The sequence below is a fragment of the Anguilla rostrata genome, chromosome 6 (genome assembly GCF_018555375.3).
Source record: "Anguilla rostrata isolate EN2019 chromosome 6, ASM1855537v3, whole genome shotgun sequence".
Taxonomy (NCBI): domain Eukaryota; kingdom Metazoa; phylum Chordata; class Actinopteri; order Anguilliformes; family Anguillidae; genus Anguilla; species Anguilla rostrata.
This window is the reverse complement of record NC_057938.1, coordinates 54,249,745-54,266,594: the sequence shown is the minus strand read 5'-3', so window position 1 is coordinate 54,266,594 and position 16,850 is coordinate 54,249,745. Positions and strand designations below refer to the sequence as shown.

Here is a 16,850-nt window from a genome sequence, read left to right as displayed (position 1 = left end):
ATATTTATTTATATAGCACTCACCAAAACAAAAGTACAAAGGTTTGCCTCCCCTACTACATTTCTGCGAAAGAAAATATAATTCTTTCGTTGTGCTTTGAGAGGAGACAACCAATATAGCAAATTTGCCCTCAGGAGGTGAAAGAAATCTGTTAGCTGCAGTAACAGAAAGTGCAAACGAGTCTCGGGGTCATGCTTAATCGGAATTTAATTTAATTACCAGCCTTTTCAGTGTTTCCAGTCAGAATGCATTTTTTTATGCGCACAAGCAAGCATTAATCTTCTCGGGCAAGACGTAATGGGCTGCCAAGTTTATGCATTTGGCACAAATCGGGCCTCCAGATCTGTAACGGAACATTATCATTATTATTATTGTTTATCAAATTAGCACTTTCCAGTCAGCATCCTGCTGGTTATTCGGTGCTGGGGTCTCCAAATAACCTTCTCTCGTCCTCTCCAGCCACTTTGTGATGAAAAACATGTTGTTCAGGTGTGCACCATATGGATCTGACAGGGGACGTCAAGGTGTTGATTTTGGAAATTGAATTTTTTTCTTTACTCAGAGAGTCATTAATGCTTGGAACGTTTTGCTGGAACATGTGGTTGAAGCAGAATTCAGAAACTGATGGTATTCAAGGTCAGGCTTGATACTGCACTGGATATGCTGTAGTTTTACTTGGCTATTTATTTGTTTGACTATTTATTGACCTTTACTTATTATTTATTGTGTTTGTTTTATTGTTGTTTTATTTATTCTATTGATTTTACTGTTATGAGTTTTATTGCTTTTTATTGGGTTTTATTGTTTCTCTTTATGGATTGAGTGTTTTTATCGATTGTTTGATGTTTTTTATTTATGGTTTGATTTTTTTTTTTTATTGTTGATGGTTTTTTATATTGCCACTTCTCTAAACTTCTTTTTTTTTATCAAGAAAAACAAAAACAAGACTAGCCTGGATCCCAGACCTCTTGAGCACCTGGAAAAGTGGAGCTACAGTTTTGGTGGATTGGTGTCCAACATCTCGAAGAGGAATCATGCAGATGGGGCTTCACCAGGAAAGAGAATCATGGCCTCTCTCTCTCCTTCTCTCTTGGTCTCTCCCTCTCTCTACCTCTCTTCTTCTCCCTCTCTTCCTCCCTCTCTCCTTCTCTCTAACGCCCTAACTGAATGCTCCATCCACACCTGCTGCGTTTGGCTCTGGTTTGGCTGTGTTTTTTCCCCCCCCTCAGCCAAAGTCAGATGCCGTTTCGCCGAATATTTCCTGTGGGGTCAGGTGCGGTGTGTGCACGGAAAAGCTGGCTTACTGGAACACAAGCCCACGCTGCAGAGAAAGAAGTGCTTGGGTTTCCCGGGGTTGCCAACTATCCATTGCCGGAATACAATATATCCCTGTGACGCATTAATGACGTGCTACCTAACCACATTCAACACCGTCAATGAGAGTCAAAGTGTGCATATTACTATTTAACTTGTTGACGGGGGAGGGAGTGGGGGTGCTGTATATATCCATCCACTTCCTAAACTGCTTATTCCTGGTCAGGGTCATGGGGGGGTGAGCATGCAGTGGGTGAGAGGCAGGAACACACCCTGGACAGGTCACCAATCCATCGCAGGGCACACACACCATTCATTCACACATTCATACCTACACGAAATTTAGTCTCCGGTTCACCTACTGCATGTCTCCCTCTCTCTACCGCTATCCTTCTTTCTTGCTCTCTCCCTCCTCTTCCTTTCTCCAGGAAACTGAAGTACGGTGCAGAACCTCCACACAGAAAGGCTCTGCGTCGGGATTCGAACTTGCAACCTTCTTGCCGTGACGTGACATTTCCCGAGAGTTCTCCTTCAGAAAACAACAGACATCACAAAGGCTGCTCCTGCACATGGTGCAGTTTAAATCCATTAGTACAGTTGCGAAAACTGTCCACAAGATGCGCACTAGGAGGACACTGTGTCTCTTCGTTGTTGTTTTTTTTGGTAAAATGCTCAGAGGGAATTGATTACACTGGGCAGTTGGCCGCTTTGTTCCCGTAGACGGTGTTGACGTGAAGACCTATCTTGGCTCTGCTCAGATTGCCCGGTACATGACAGGATCAGTTGTGATGCACATTTTCCACATTTTTTCCCTCCCCAAAAAACAGGAAGCTCCTGATTAGGCGTAATTAGATGGCCTCATAGCGCGCTGTCTGCCAGCCCACTCCCAGTATCTTCCCTGTCGAGGGGGCGGGGGGGGGGGGGGCAGCATGAGGGGGGGCTGTTATGAATCGGCTACGATGACAGCGTACCAAGCGGCCCTGCCCTTTTCCACGAAGGCCTCAGAAATCTTTCTTCTGGTCCAGGTCTGGAGTAAACAGACGCCATCGAAGCTGCCTTCAGGAAGTGAACTATGAACTTTGACCCAAGAGAGAGGAAGAGGTGATGCAAGTGCACGCAGGCCCGCTTTAGTAGCTTTTGGAGACATTTTTTTTTTTAAATTCTTCAAAAAATTATCCATCCATCCATCCATTATCTATACCCACTCATCCTGGGCAGGGCTATGGGGGATGCCGAAGCCCATCCCAGCATGCATTGAGTGAGAGGCAGGAATACACCCTGGACAGGCTGCCAATCCATCGCAGGGCACACACACCATTCACTCACACACGCATACCTGCGGGCAATTTACAGTTAGCCTAACCTGCACATCTTTGGACTGTGGGAGGAAACTGGAGGACCCGAAGGAAACCCACATGGACTCGGGGAGAACACGCAAACTCCACACAGAAAGGCTCAGACCGGGATTCAAACCCAGGACCTTCTTGCTGTGTGTGAGGCGACAGTGCTACCCACTGCACCACCACAAAAATATATAATTAATAATGCATAGGCTAATCTTACTTTCAGTTGGATCAATTTCCTGTGGCACATGCTGCCTAAGACTACTGTTCTCAAAGAAAATAATTTCTGATATTTTGTTGATAATTCCAATATTGTTTCATATGTGACTATCGAAAATATCCTTCATCACACAAATATCCTGCGTTTCCATTGGTTTGGGCCACGCAAAAACATGCACTAAAACTGAACTAATATTTACAAAAACACAGACAGTGAACTGCTCCTTTAAAGACAGTTATAATGTAAAATTTCTACCCATGCGACTCCGAATTCCAGTTTTGCTATTTCTGGTCAAAACAAGACGAACATCCTATCAAGACAGAGAGAATTACCATGTTTTTTTTGTTTTTTTTTGCAGGACATGCTTCATTTTTCAACGCAGCCTCAGCGTCTGGTGACTGGGGAACAGGGCGCGGGTAGAGGGGCAGCGGAAACGCTCACGAGCCGAGAGTGCGTAAACTCTTTTGTTATAACTCGTGGAAACCGCCTGATCCCTGCTTTTTTTCCCCTCCGTTTTCTTTCCTTTTTTTTTTAAAGGTGCGCCCCGCAACCGAGCACAACATTTCCTGTCCAGTAGCCGGACGGAGAGGAAACTCCATGTGCTTCCTGGATTCGGCGGTGGCACAGCTGGCGGGGGGTTGCCAGGGAGAAGCGGACTATCAAAAGGTTCGGGTGGGCTGCTGACCCAGCACAAAGAGGAAGGGGACTCATCCTGCAGTGCGGCGATCTCCCTATTCGCCCCGGCCAGCACAGAATCCCAGGCATGCGCCAGGCTGCGCGCGGAGGAATGTCCTCGCGGGCGCGAGATGAAAAAAAAAACTGCAAGGTGCCAAGGAGCGAAATCCCGGAATTTTTGTTTAACATAAGACAGTTTTATGGCACTGTAGGGGGAAAGGCAAAGGCAAACGACAAATGAGTCGTTGGCACAAAATGTGGCCATTCTTATTGTTTTTTTTTTTGTTTTGTTTGTTTTGTTTTGGGTTTTTTTTTGGAAAAAGGGGGAGACTAGGTTACTTAGCTGGAAACAAGACCGCTACTAAATTTGGTTCAAAAATAAACAATGAAACAAATCTAAAATAATTATTAAGAGGCCTGTTGCAGTTTACACATTGCAGCATACTGTTCTGTTTGACGTTTTTATTCAGCATCAGCAGTCAGACAACCGTTGAACAGCAGTCGTGCATACAAGTACAAAGAACATCATTTTCCCCCCTCAGACTGTGAGTTTTACTCCTACCCCTCGCCTCCTTCTGTGTTGCTGTCGCTTGCACAGCTCGCGCATTGTTTTTCTAGCACCGCTGCTGCTGCTATAGTAAATTTGGTGCAACGGCAGACCCTCCCTCTTACCCCGCAGCCTCGTCTCTACTTAATAGGCGCGCGAAACCCCAGCTACCTTCAAAAATCTCTTTCACCACAACTGCTGCGCTAACAGTGAAGAAGACCGTTTTTTTTTTTTTTTTTTTTTTTGTCGCGCGCGTTTATGGATCGCAGCTGACGGAAACTCGGGAGAGAGAGAGAGAGAGAGAGAAGGCCATTAGGAGGGCAAGTGCATTCTTTGTGACGCGAGAGTGACGTCAATGCGCGAACTGTCAGCCAAGAAACGAGGAGGAAAGCCCCGGTGTGGCCGTGGGGCATAGCCGTGCCTGGCGCATTGCTACATCAGCTGTGAAATATACTTTGGCCACGGTGGAGAGGCCAAGGGAGGGGTGGGGGGGGGGGGGGGGAACTCAAAATCTGCTCCTGCTTTGCAGCAGTGAACTGCGGAACAATGAGAATGGGTTTCTGAGACACTGCGGGACAGGACTGTGAGAATATAGCTTCTGTGAGCTCCCAGATTCTCTTAGACACCCTTTGGATGTTCTTTTGATACCCAGGCGCAGTTTAAATGGCTGTTTAAAAAAAGAAGAAAAAAAAAAAAAGGAAAACCTTGGGCCTCTCCTTACAGCGTGACAGAGCTGTTTTGCAACGCAGATATTTGTATGAAAATTATATGTAGAGCTGCAAGCTGTAGAGTGTTCATTTCTGCATAAGCAGTTTTTTTTTTTAGACATGCAAGTCGTTCAGAATTCGGGGGGGGGGGGGGGGTGGACTGTGAGAACTGTAACTCTGCATAGACTGTAACCCTGTAGGCATACAGGGGGCATTTATTTTTTTAAAGAACAGCTGTGAAATGATCATTTCTGGTTAATTCTATGGGGAAAATACTTAAGACTGCTAATCAGTATATCAGTATATCCCAATCGCAGCATGAAACCCCCCCCATCTTTATTATGTGAAATAATTTCTAAATTATTTTTTGAAAATAATTTTTATTTAATACATTTTTTATTAAATAATGTCATGTCGCTTTATGCCAATTGAATGGTACAATTAAATGCTAACTACTAACAGGTGTGGGAAAACTGACTGCTGTACTCTGAAAGCTATAGAATGCTGTACTCTGACAACTACCATCTAAATGCTAAATGATACTCTGGGTTATACTCTGATGCCTCGGACAGACTGGTCTGTATTAGGTTTGGCAACAGTGAAGAGTCTGCAAGCCGCTATTGAATGTTAGACTAAACTCAGAGAGAGTAAACCTGATAAGTGTTATTCCCCTTAAACTCATGTAAACTATTGTTATGAGTTTATGTAGGACAGAATATTTACTGAGACCTTGGCCATAGCCTTTCTTCCTGAGTCGTGGGGAGTTCAGAACAGGTCACCGACTTCAGACATCAAAACCACTTTCTTCTCATTACTAAAATCAAGAGGATGCTGCCGGTGCAGACGATGTGGGCGTTGGTATAAATGTTAGTCATTAAATGTTATTTTACTATTCATTCCAGGCATAATCGATATAAATTAGTTACTAATGAGTGACCTTTGCAGATTATGGGGTTTTTCCTGGAAACAGGAGAAGAGCAATGAATGATTCAATGTGTTTTTGTTAATCCCATTTTGGAAAAATGCGTCACACACCAGTCAAATTGAGCTTCTCATGTACCCTCGACACAGAGGTGCGGAGGTTGGAGAGCGATGTGTAATTTTATCGTTGTTATGAAATTAGCACCGGACATTTTTTAGCAAATGTCAACGTCAGGGCGATGGTGGGATGGTGTACCAGGAACTAGCATCCCACTAATCGCCATCAGCAATTCTGTTGTTATCACATACCAGAAGACTGATAACAGTGATGGTGATGTCACAGTTGTCTTGTGACATCGCCATCGCTGTCGCTGTGATGTCACAGTAAGCCTTGCTCTTATTTACCATCCATGGCGCTGGACACAATACTTCAGTCCATGTTAGGAAATGTGCCTTGTTGTCAGTTCTGATTTTGGGGGCAGACGTTATAGTCACACTCCTCAGAGAGGGGTTTGTCGCGATACACTTTTATTTGTTAATCTATTTGTTAACATTATTACAAGTTGAAAAAAAAAAAAAACAGGAAACAGATGTGCTGTTTGTGCCTCTACGGCTTGTAGCCAAGGCAGTGTGCCAACCCCAGTCCCCAGATTATCCCTCATAATCTTGATAACATACTTCATTTCAGTATCGAGTATTTTCAGCGTGCTCCGAACCCAAGATGGGCGTTCCAGGCCACTCTCAGGCCACAGGTGAGAGAGGCTGGTTAACAGTGACCCCCCCGCGCCCCGTACAGTCCCGTCTTGGCACAGGCACCGGCACCACGCTCCGGAAAGGAGGCAGCAGCGGGTGATTACCCTTCCGCTTTCGGGACGGTCCCACCGTGGACGCACACAATAAAAGTCAGCGCGCTGTGGCATTGCCCCCGGGCTCCTGCTTTGTCCGAAGTGCCCTGGCGATGTGGCACGTGCCGTCTCACCACCACATGACCTCCGTGCACGTGCATCGTGCACGCTCACGGTTCAGGGTTACAATTTTTTTTTTTTTGCCTGAAATGTTATCCTTTTTTTAAAAAAAAAAAAAAGTAATGTATCCATTCTCTTTCTCTCTTTTTTTTGTTGACAGAAATGATTTTTTTTTTCTTTTTTTTTTTTAAATGCCTCCTGAAATCTGGAAGACACGAAATTATAGACGAAGACGTGAGCTAGAAGGTTCTAAAAATGTGTTGCACGAGTGCACGCTCATCACTGAAAAAGATAAATTAAAACCAAGGTTTTATTATTTTTTTATTTCATAGTTGCGACTGAACGTGAGGCAATCATCGTTACACTTGACCAGACGTTTCAAATGGTACCCACATCCCCATACAGACTCTGAGCACCTATCGCCTGCCTGTGCATCATATGCAGGCAGGTAAAGTGTAACAGGACACCGTAACAGCGTCTGCCAAATAAATGTAATGTAATGTAATGTGCATGAATAAGGCTCTCTTCTCCAGCTGTTACACACACACACACACACACACACGTGCGCGTTCAGGTCTGGCATACCACAGATGAACACCAGTGTGACTGCCATCTCATCTTACGTACCAGCTGGCGACACATTAAAGGAAAGGCTCCCACAGGGCTAGCCGCCATGGGTATTGTGTGAGAGAGTTTTGGCATTTGCATAAAGATTCCGAGCTGCTTTCGGTCTCGCCTGTGAACGCATGGCGGGGGAAGCACCCGGCCTACAGGCGAAACTCGACGAGAAGAGCAAAAAAAAAAAAACAAGTAATGGAAGCCGTGTCTGTCCAAGACCACTGAGCATGCTGAACAGCGAAGGGTTAAAGGTCAGGCGGGGGGGGTCAGGGAACGCTACGCTGCAGGGGTCAGAGGTCAGCATTCCCGTAGGAGTCAGGACGTTCTGTACTTGAGCCGAAAATGGTTAGTTCGGCACAGAACACCCGTAGTCCTCTGTTCTTGTTTAGCCTTGCGCGTTTCACGGCCCAGCAGTGAATTACTATGACACCGTACTGCACGACCCAATCAAAAAGGACTCATGGATAAACAACCAAAATTTGGGTTGCTGCATAGTTACCGTGTGATGCAGGTGCAATCACTTTGAGAAATAACCACTGCTCAACCCATTAAGGTATGAGATCACAAACATGTGATTACGATGTACCTTAACTGAACATTCTAATGCTAATGATGTAACAATCACTGCTGGTACACATCTGAAAGCAATGGAGTTCTAGAACACTGACTTGGAATTTTGATTTCCGCCCCCCAAAAAAACTACTCTTCAAAGGGTTAAACTAAATTGTAATATCACACAGGCACGCCCCCCCCCCCCCCCAGTCATCCTGCATTGGGGCTGTTTGAATCTGGGTGCCATTAAGGAGCGATTGTATGACTGCCTGGCTTGTTCTCTTGAGTCGGGTTTCAATAAAGATTTTCCGAGCCAGAAAATAACTAGGGGTAAATGTACGTTACTCAGGATGCTCCACCGGGTTTTGGGGATAAAGCAGGAAACTCACCTTCGTTACTTCCCCCCCCCCCCCCCAGATCTTCTGCCTGCTTTTCTCTGACATCACGACACAACACATGCCATCTGTTTTTTTTTTTTAATGAATAAATTCAAAAATGTGTGCTTCAATGTAATCATCTGCAGCGGGAGGTGAGGAAAATTAACAAAAACTGATCAATTAAAAATGAAAATGAATACAATTCGGACTGCATGTGCAGTGAAACTGGGTGGTACTGTGGGCTGACAGTGTGGTGTAATGGTTAGGGAACTGAACTCAGAGGTTGCAGGTTTAATTCCCTGGCATGCGGGCCACTGCTGTGCTACACAGCATTAGTGTCAATTCAACTCTTATGTACAATATGTACAATTTAAGTTGCTTGGGATAAGGGCATCAGCTGAGTGTGTGAAATGTGCGCATGTGTGCCTGTGTATGAGGCAAGATGTGCAGTTTTGCACTGTACTCTATCTGACTTCTGTAAATTTTCGAGCTTTAGAACTCCTTTATCTCTCTCTCTGCACGCTCAGGAAGTCACCCACACACACACACAGAGGCGCAGACGGAGAGCAGGCACGCGCCCGCCCCTTTACTACTCATCTGATCGCGATTTACGTCACTGGGGCAGCGCTGCGGTTGCGGTTAGCTGTTTCGAGGACTTGCATGTCGGATACCTCGCGTTTTGGCTTCTGCACGCGCATATCGGCAAGTGCTAAGTTGTCAACGGTCGATGTGAATCATTTGGGTCTGTTGTCTGCTTTTTTAATTTTTTAAAAATGTATCTGCAGGCGCATCGCCCGGCTCGTTCCCACGGAAAGTCGCAGCTGTCTCCGGCCAGTTTGAGCATTGCCCATGCACGTGTGTATTGCCTACATATAGAAATTTAGTTCCAAACTGACTACAAGCATGCGCGTGCACGCGCACGCACGCACACAGAAAGATGTGAAATGAGCACTCACGTTCCCGTTTGATCATATTCTAGTGTAAGACCTGTAGACTTTTAATAACACAAGCGGCAAGACCTAATTCAGAGATTCATTATATTCCTTTGATCCTCCTCACAGAGATTCAAAAGAACGTTTTTCACTCCCTTGGAAATATATTAGGGAAATGGGGAGCCGACAACGGCCCATTGTTCATGGAACAATGCTCGTAACAGTCCAAAGCTACGAAGGAGAGAAACTGGGGAGAAAAATATTGATTTAAAAAAATAACGACCTTGTACTTTTCATGTTGCAGTATTATAGTGTGCGTGTTTCTCCCACATCACACCACACAAATTGCCTGGACCTTTAAATCACGGCTATGGTTACTGCATATGGGGTGTCGGGGGAGTTATTAGTTATTAGAAACACTGCCATATATTCATCTATAAGGCCGTTCTTAGAAAGTCACCCATATATATCTATAAGTTCGAAGTTTTTACCCACACAAAATACACATAATTTAAGATCTAATATTGGACTGCATTTCAAGGTACCTAATGTGCGGACAGAAGCCCGCCCCTGGTCTTGGAATGAGCAGCAGGTTAAGCTCAAGCTTGGCACACTCATTTCCTTGGCTGCCTATAAAAAAAATCTCAGAAATCTTAATTGTTGATTGCACCTGTTTTAATACTTAATCCGCCATGTCATGCTGGTTACATGTATGTATCTCTGTCACTCTGTTTGTGTATGTATCTTTGCATGACCCCTAATAGTCGTGTCTGCTTTGTACTGTATTGTATTTTATTTTAATGTGCTGTTTCTCCTTGTAATATCTTTTAACTGAGCTGCCCTCTTGGCCAGGTCTCCCTTGTAAAAGAGATTCTGTCTCAATTGGACTCTCCTGGTAAAATAAAGGTTAAATAAAATAAAATAAATAATGTTATTATATATATAAAGCAACCTCTTGGGTGCAAGAAAGCAAGATTGATTGTTGTTCTTTTTTTTGTACTTCACAGAAAGACTTGACCCAATGGAATTCCATGGAAGCCTGTTCTTGCCTTTCCACAGTTTTCCCACAGGAATCCAAAAGGTTCGGCAATTACCCAGGAATGCTAAAATCCGGATTTCACGGTTGACGTCAGCACCCCCTGCTGCACACGCACGTGTCAGACCCATGCCGCGACGAGTCTGATTCCGCGCCGGGGCTGGGCGATAAATGAGACCCTTCCGTTTTCAGTTCAAATGTAATCGCGTGCTAGACATGAAAAGCAGAAAAGAATGCTTCTCCAGCTTACAACAGTGAGTTTTTATCCAATAAGAAAATTAAAGGACGGCTTTTTATTTGGTGACAAGTTTCAGCATTAAAATGTATGGCTCAAAGCTGTGGCACTGTGTGCATATGCCTATTTAACTTGTGGTCGCGTGAGATGTAGAATATGTTACGGGACGGCTAACACTGACGAGAAGAGAGCTATATCTGTCAATGACGACAAAATGGTGACCTGTGGCACACCCGGTATATCACTGGGAGGAGCTGCCGCGTTCACTTACGGAAACTTCACCCAACCTCGTGTGTCACTGCTGTGGACTTAAGATGCACAACATGACCATGACAGAGCTCGAGCACGAACCACTGTTGCACGGCAACGCGGCCCAGTTCACGAGTGCCACTGCCTGAGAGTTCTATGCAACTTTTTTTTCTTTTGAATGCCTGCCAGACAGCCCATTAAAATGACTGTGATTGACTCTGTTTTCTGAATTGTAGTATCAATGGCCTACTGACTTACTTCTGGTAGCCTAATGAAAAGCTTTCAGTTAGATATTTATCGGTAAGTAAAAGAACACGCAGTTCCAATCCGTCCAAATTCTGTTTTCCAGCTATTTTAGTTCCAGAGTTTTAGGGCGCTGTGTCTTCTCCAAGGAAAATGATTTCAAGGCATTATCCTGTCACCGTGCCCACGTGGGCTCTCAAGTAAAAAAAAAAAAAGAGAAAAATGACAGAAAAGAAAACGACGATGTCTAATGACAGGATTGCATGCAAGCACTAGGGTGGTGTGATAAAGCCACGGAGCGCGCGGCCCCCCGTAGGAAGGAAGGAGTCACCCGGCGAGGGCGCGCGCTGACTGGAGACCCCGGTTTAACGGCCGAGCGAGGGGAGCGGCAGGCAACCTTCCAGCACAGTGGAAAGGGCGGGGGAGAGATCTGTCTTCGCTGACGGGAGCGCTAAACCACGCCAGCGCTTTGTATTTAAAGCGTTGCCGGTCTACCCTGAAATAGACATGCGCACTACCTATTCCTGGAAGCCAGTCGCTTGAGCACGCCTGATCACCACGGCGCGTGACAAATTACCGCACAGGGCTGCGCATTTTAAAACTAATAAGTGATAAAAAAAAAAATGAATTCCTGCCCTACGCCCTTGAAATAAAGCTGTTTAAATCGCACAGTCTCCCCTCTGTGTGTCTGCCAACATAAAATAATTATTAACTTGATATTACGGTGACGCAGACACACGTGTGTTCAGGTCCGTGCAGGTATACCACTGTGTATGTGTCTTGACTTGTCTCGCACCGATTTAGTAGCTGAAAAGCAGTCAGGTTGCAGGGCGGACGGATGTCGATGTGTACACACACAAACGGTATCTTTCTTTCAATCTCCCTGAAGAAGTACCTAGCTCGGAAGGGGGGGTGCATACCCATTTTTTGCTACTGTTTTCATTATGACTGCATGCTTGTTTCCGCTGGGGAGAAATGTCTGTCTGTAGCATTAGGTAAGTTTCAGATGTTTTAAACCAAAACTGTACAGTAGCCTTGCAATATTCTTGCCGACTGGCGGTGTTGCCTGAGGCGTACAGTATTTTACAATGCTACTACGTTGCCTCGTCTTGTTTTTGGTGTCTGTAAACGTTGGTGTGAGGGAACGGATAAATGAAGGCGGTTTGTTGCCGAAAGTCCAATGGCGAAACCGAAAAAGAAAACATTTCCTTTGAGTATTAAACGAAACTAAATGTTTAATCTTCGTAGGAATAATTATCATTTTGTGAATACATTCGTTCTGTGAAACTAGACGTAAATGTCGTTTTTATAGTTTACTGGGCATGCTTTCTTCAAAAGCTGCTGCATTATCGCACAGTATTATTTTATTGTCAGAGGAAGCGACATTTAGACGGCTTTCTCATCGGTGCAGGTTTCATTTCAACCCTGGGGAGACCACAGGAGAAAGGGAGACATGATACACACCCCACTCCGTCCCCCAAAACTTGAAAATCATTTGTCATTGTCTCGGCCATGTCTACCACCAAACCTGCGCGTATGGGTTTTCTCAATCGCGGGTCAAGGCTTTCGATGCAAACACTGCGCAGTAGAGACCGCTGAATTGATTTAAGCACTGTGATCTGAGGATGGGACGTGTGATTGAGGTTCACAGTACAGCAACCTCGTGCTGAGGAGTTGCCCGAACGCTCGGCGGTTTAAACCCCACGTTAAGGTCTGCTGGCCCAACCGCGACTCAGTGTGGAGGGCAGGGGAATCGCACAACAGCACCCTGAAAAAAACAGATTGAAGCTATTAGATATGGATGTGCACCTGAATGAGAGTTACCTCTATAGCAGTGTTCGAATTACAGGCGGAATTGGGGGGGGGGGGGGGGGGGGTCTGAGTCTGACCCCCTAATGAAGACTTGGACCCCCCCCAGAAGAGGTCGAAACAACATGTTGGGGCTTGTCGAAACATTTATATATCCTTCTTACCTGTAATTGTAAATATTGTAATATATTTCCCATCAGTGATGTTACTATGTTGGTCCCTAGTGACACCACTGATGGGAAATATATTGTAATATTTAAGATTACAGGTAAGAAGGATATATAAATGTTTTGACACCCCGACCTGTTGTTTTTACCTCTTACCAATTCTGCCCATAATTCGAACACTGCTCTATAGTAAAACGAAAATATAGCCAAAAACAGATAAGCAAAGAAAAAGAAAAAAAAAAGATGCCCCCCCAACCCCAACACAGGCCACAAGTGTGCTTTATTAATAAGAAGCTCTTTCTAAACTAGTATTCCTTTTCAGTGATTATTCAGTTGGTCTAATTTCTACAGATGCAAAAGTCGTTTTGAAGAGCTGTTAGATAAAACTATATGATGTATCCTTTAAAACCATAGAGTTTTATTTTGTCCGTCATTTTGTTTTTTTAGCCGGTAACATACGTAATGGATGCAAATTGATAGGAAAGTTTATGCCTTGAATGGAATGTGGTATAGCTGCTTATTTTTTCTGGTAACACTGTTGTTTACCAGCAGTTTGCCAGGGGGAGTTTAAATGTAATATTTTGCAAAAAAAAAAAAAAAAAAAGTATATTTTGCTGAGCGTGATATATATGACTCACGGTGATAATACTGCCCATGGTTATGCTGAACTATTGAATGGTTTCTGCTGTTAGATTTAATTAGACTTTGGTTCCATCTACAGGTTGGAGTCAGTCACGACAGTCAGTCGTTTCTTATTTACTGGCCCGTTAATGCTTCTTCTCAGTGGACATTGCACTCGTGTAATGAGGAGCTAATTTGTTAGGTTCTAGCCTCGCTCGTCAGGCCCAGGGCCTTGCAGTCCTATGAGGTTGGCTAGGCTGACAATATGACTGCTAAAAGGAGTGTCCTCTCGCTAAAGAAACCATCAGAAATCTGGGATATGCTTTCGCTAATAAACCAAGGTGAAGTTACTTCTTATGACTGACAGTCTTGTGTAGATAGGGCTCCTATGTAATTCAAGCCAACTCAACCCTCGGCCTTCAATATTTTGCTGTCTAAGACTTGCGTGAACCAATCGGATTGCGGCCTCTTCCTTTCCAACCGTGTGGTGTCTGATTGGGTGAAGTGATGGAGAGGTCTGAATCAAATTTGACAGCCATGTTTTTGAAAACAAGATTCAGATTCACTGATATTTAATGTCCCTTTCAAACGGATTTCTGCCACCCCTTAACTTGACCCAGGAGCTAAGGGGTGGCAGTTGCTATCCCCTGGAACCCAAAATGGCACCCCTGGTCCCAGGACTGAAGATAAAAGTTAGCATTTGAGCTAACTATACTCTCTGCAGTAGGCCTAGTTTGAGCCAAGCAGGCGGTTGTACAGGGTGATGCTCTCCGGTCTGTAGTGCTCCCTTGTCCCCAGTTAGACATTTGAGTGAATGAATGAATGAATGAATTCAATGAATTCAATGAATCGTTGCATTTATACAGCATTTTTCTGAATGCTCAAATTGCTTTTCAGTAATTAGGGGCGACATAGCTCAGGAGGTAAGACCGATTGTCTGGCAGTCGGAGGGTTACTGGTTAAAACCCTGCCATGGGCGTGTCGAAGTGTCCCTGAGCAAGACACCTAACCCCTAACTGCTCTGGCGAATGTGAGGCATCAATTGTAAAGCGCTTTGGATAAAAGCGCTATATAAATGCAGTCCATTTACCAATTAGTGGGAACTCACCTTTTACAGTTCACATTTAGCTCATGGCGAAGCTACAATTCTCTGACTTGCAATCCGTTCGTACGTCTGGATATGCATTCTAGCCTTACACCCAGCCGGCCAGCGGGGGATAGGCTCCTCCCCTGCGGCCGAGCAGGTTTATTCCCATGGGGGAGTTTTTTTTTTTCCTCACCACCATCTGAGGGGTTTTCTCCCCACTGGGAAAAAAAAAAAAAAAAAAAAGATTTAACCTAATGTGCTTGATTATTTCATGTGCTTGATCATTTGTTTTTTTTTTGCCCTTCTGTTACGTTTTAGAGTGCCTGTAGAAATAAAATAGATTTGATTTGAAATATATGCCGAAGCAGTCTGGGTTAGAAGTCCCTTTGCTTAAGGGCACAACAGCAGCACGTCCTCCTTGGCGGTTTAACCCTCAAGCTCGGAGCTGCTAGCCCGCTTACATAAACATTTGCACGTCGCCTCCAACCCGCAAACCCAGAATACCCCCTAATGACTCAGAAGGCTGTGCATTAGGACTTTACTTTCCCTCCCCCACAGCGTGCTCTGTAATGAATGTACTAACATTCGTGCTGAAAACCCTGCATTCACACCGCCCCCCCCCCCCCCCTTGGTTGTCAGACATTAAAAGACATTAAAATGATGGCTGATCATATAACTGTCACAGAGTTCATGTGAGTACCCAGTCAGGATCAAAAAACGTGGTGTAATCCGAACAAAATTTGCACCATCAGAGTTGATTTAACGCCAAACATTTAGCGGTGTATTGGAACAAATGAGAAGTCTGCGGTAGCACCGCGGGGACGAGGTAAAGGAGAGCAGCTACGCCAAGACCCCAGTATTTGCATGAAGGCGATTTGTATTCCTGTCCAGCAGGTGGCGCCAAAACCACACGACAAATGCCGCAGTGGTTCTTGAGTATGATTCAATATATCTTTGAAATGACTCATTTTCACAGTGTTTTTTTTGCTTAGTTCCCCCTTTGGTCGCACAAACATTTATATCTAACTTAAAATGAAATACCCATATGACTGACTTGAGAGCTTCAAATGTGTAGCTTTTATTTTTCATGTTTTTTTTTTTTTCCATTTTCACTGTGGGAACAATAAAAAAAATGTTGTAATGAACAGTACCACAAGGTTGTAATGAGTGAATTTACTTTTTAAATTACCTTTTAAGGAGTTAAACCATTTAAACCAGTTAAACCATTCAAGTGTTATTTTGATACAGTTTTAAGCATATTTTATTCATAAGGATAAAAAGCATAACAAGTAATTCGCTCTCTATTTTCACTGAAAGTTGCCACTCTCCTGCAAAATGGCAATGTGAGGTGAAATGTCAAAGTAGATTTGTTGTTTTTTGTTAAAAAATGTTTTTCAGTTTTTCTGAATCTTTTGCTGAGTGTGTGCGTTTCTAGGCAATTAATAAATAATAATATTATATTTACATTACATTATATTATAAATATATTACCTTGTTGATTAAAAAAAACCCCTGGGTGGAGAGGCAGAAAAATATTTATGTATGTATATGTTTGTCTCAATTTTTAATCACTGCATATTTTCTTTTTGTCCAGTTATAGTCTCCTGTGCTTAGATTTGAACTGGAGGGCATTTTTAAAACTATATTTAATGGAAAATAAAGAATTCTATTCTGTTATTCTATTATTATATAATAATAGGATTATAGGATTTTAATATAATCTATAATACTTTGATATAAGCTTATTTTTCTTGTTATTTCTATATATTCTCATGTTTTTAGTCATAAAATCAGTTTTTATTATTGGAGATAGCTGTCAGACACTGTACCGATGGGCTGCTTGAACAAAGACCAGAAAAAGTAAAGAACTGAGAAAAATAAATTTAAATTTTTACCTTTAGACCCAGACTAAAACTCAAGCAAACATCTGATTTTATTTTTGTACATACTGTAAATATTTTATTATTTACTTACCTGTATTCTGCATTTTCGGCTGATTATTTATACACTTTTAGCGATTCAGTTTTTGTATTATGAAATATATTTTACTGCTGTGAAAAAGTTTGAGCACTACATATTTATATGCATTATGAAGTGTTTTACTGCAGTTTAAAAAGTTTAAGCATTACATGTGTATCTGTGTAATGAAATATATTTTACTGCCGTGTAAAAAGTTTAAGCATTACTTGTGTATCTGTGTAATGAAATATATTTTGCTCTTAAGTGACTGCA

At 43.4% G+C, this 16,850-nt stretch overlaps 1 protein-coding gene across 7 annotated transcripts in view; it reads left to right on the top strand.

Moving 5' to 3' along the window:
- The first annotated feature begins 11,694 nt into the window (after nucleotides 1–11,694).
- The window catches only part of LOC135257652 (ADP-ribosylation factor-like protein 6-interacting protein 4), a 53,873-nt gene continuing 48,717 nt past the window's right edge, over nucleotides 11,695–16,850 (top strand). For 5 of the 7 annotated variants that reach the window (XM_064340611.1, XM_064340610.1, XM_064340609.1 and 2 more), the window contains exon 1: nucleotides 11,695–11,929. The gene's annotated coding sequence lies outside the window, so the exon portion shown is untranslated. The remainder of the gene's footprint in view (nucleotides 11,930–16,850) is intronic. The other 2 variants (XM_064340613.1, XM_064340612.1) reach the window with 1 other exon arrangement.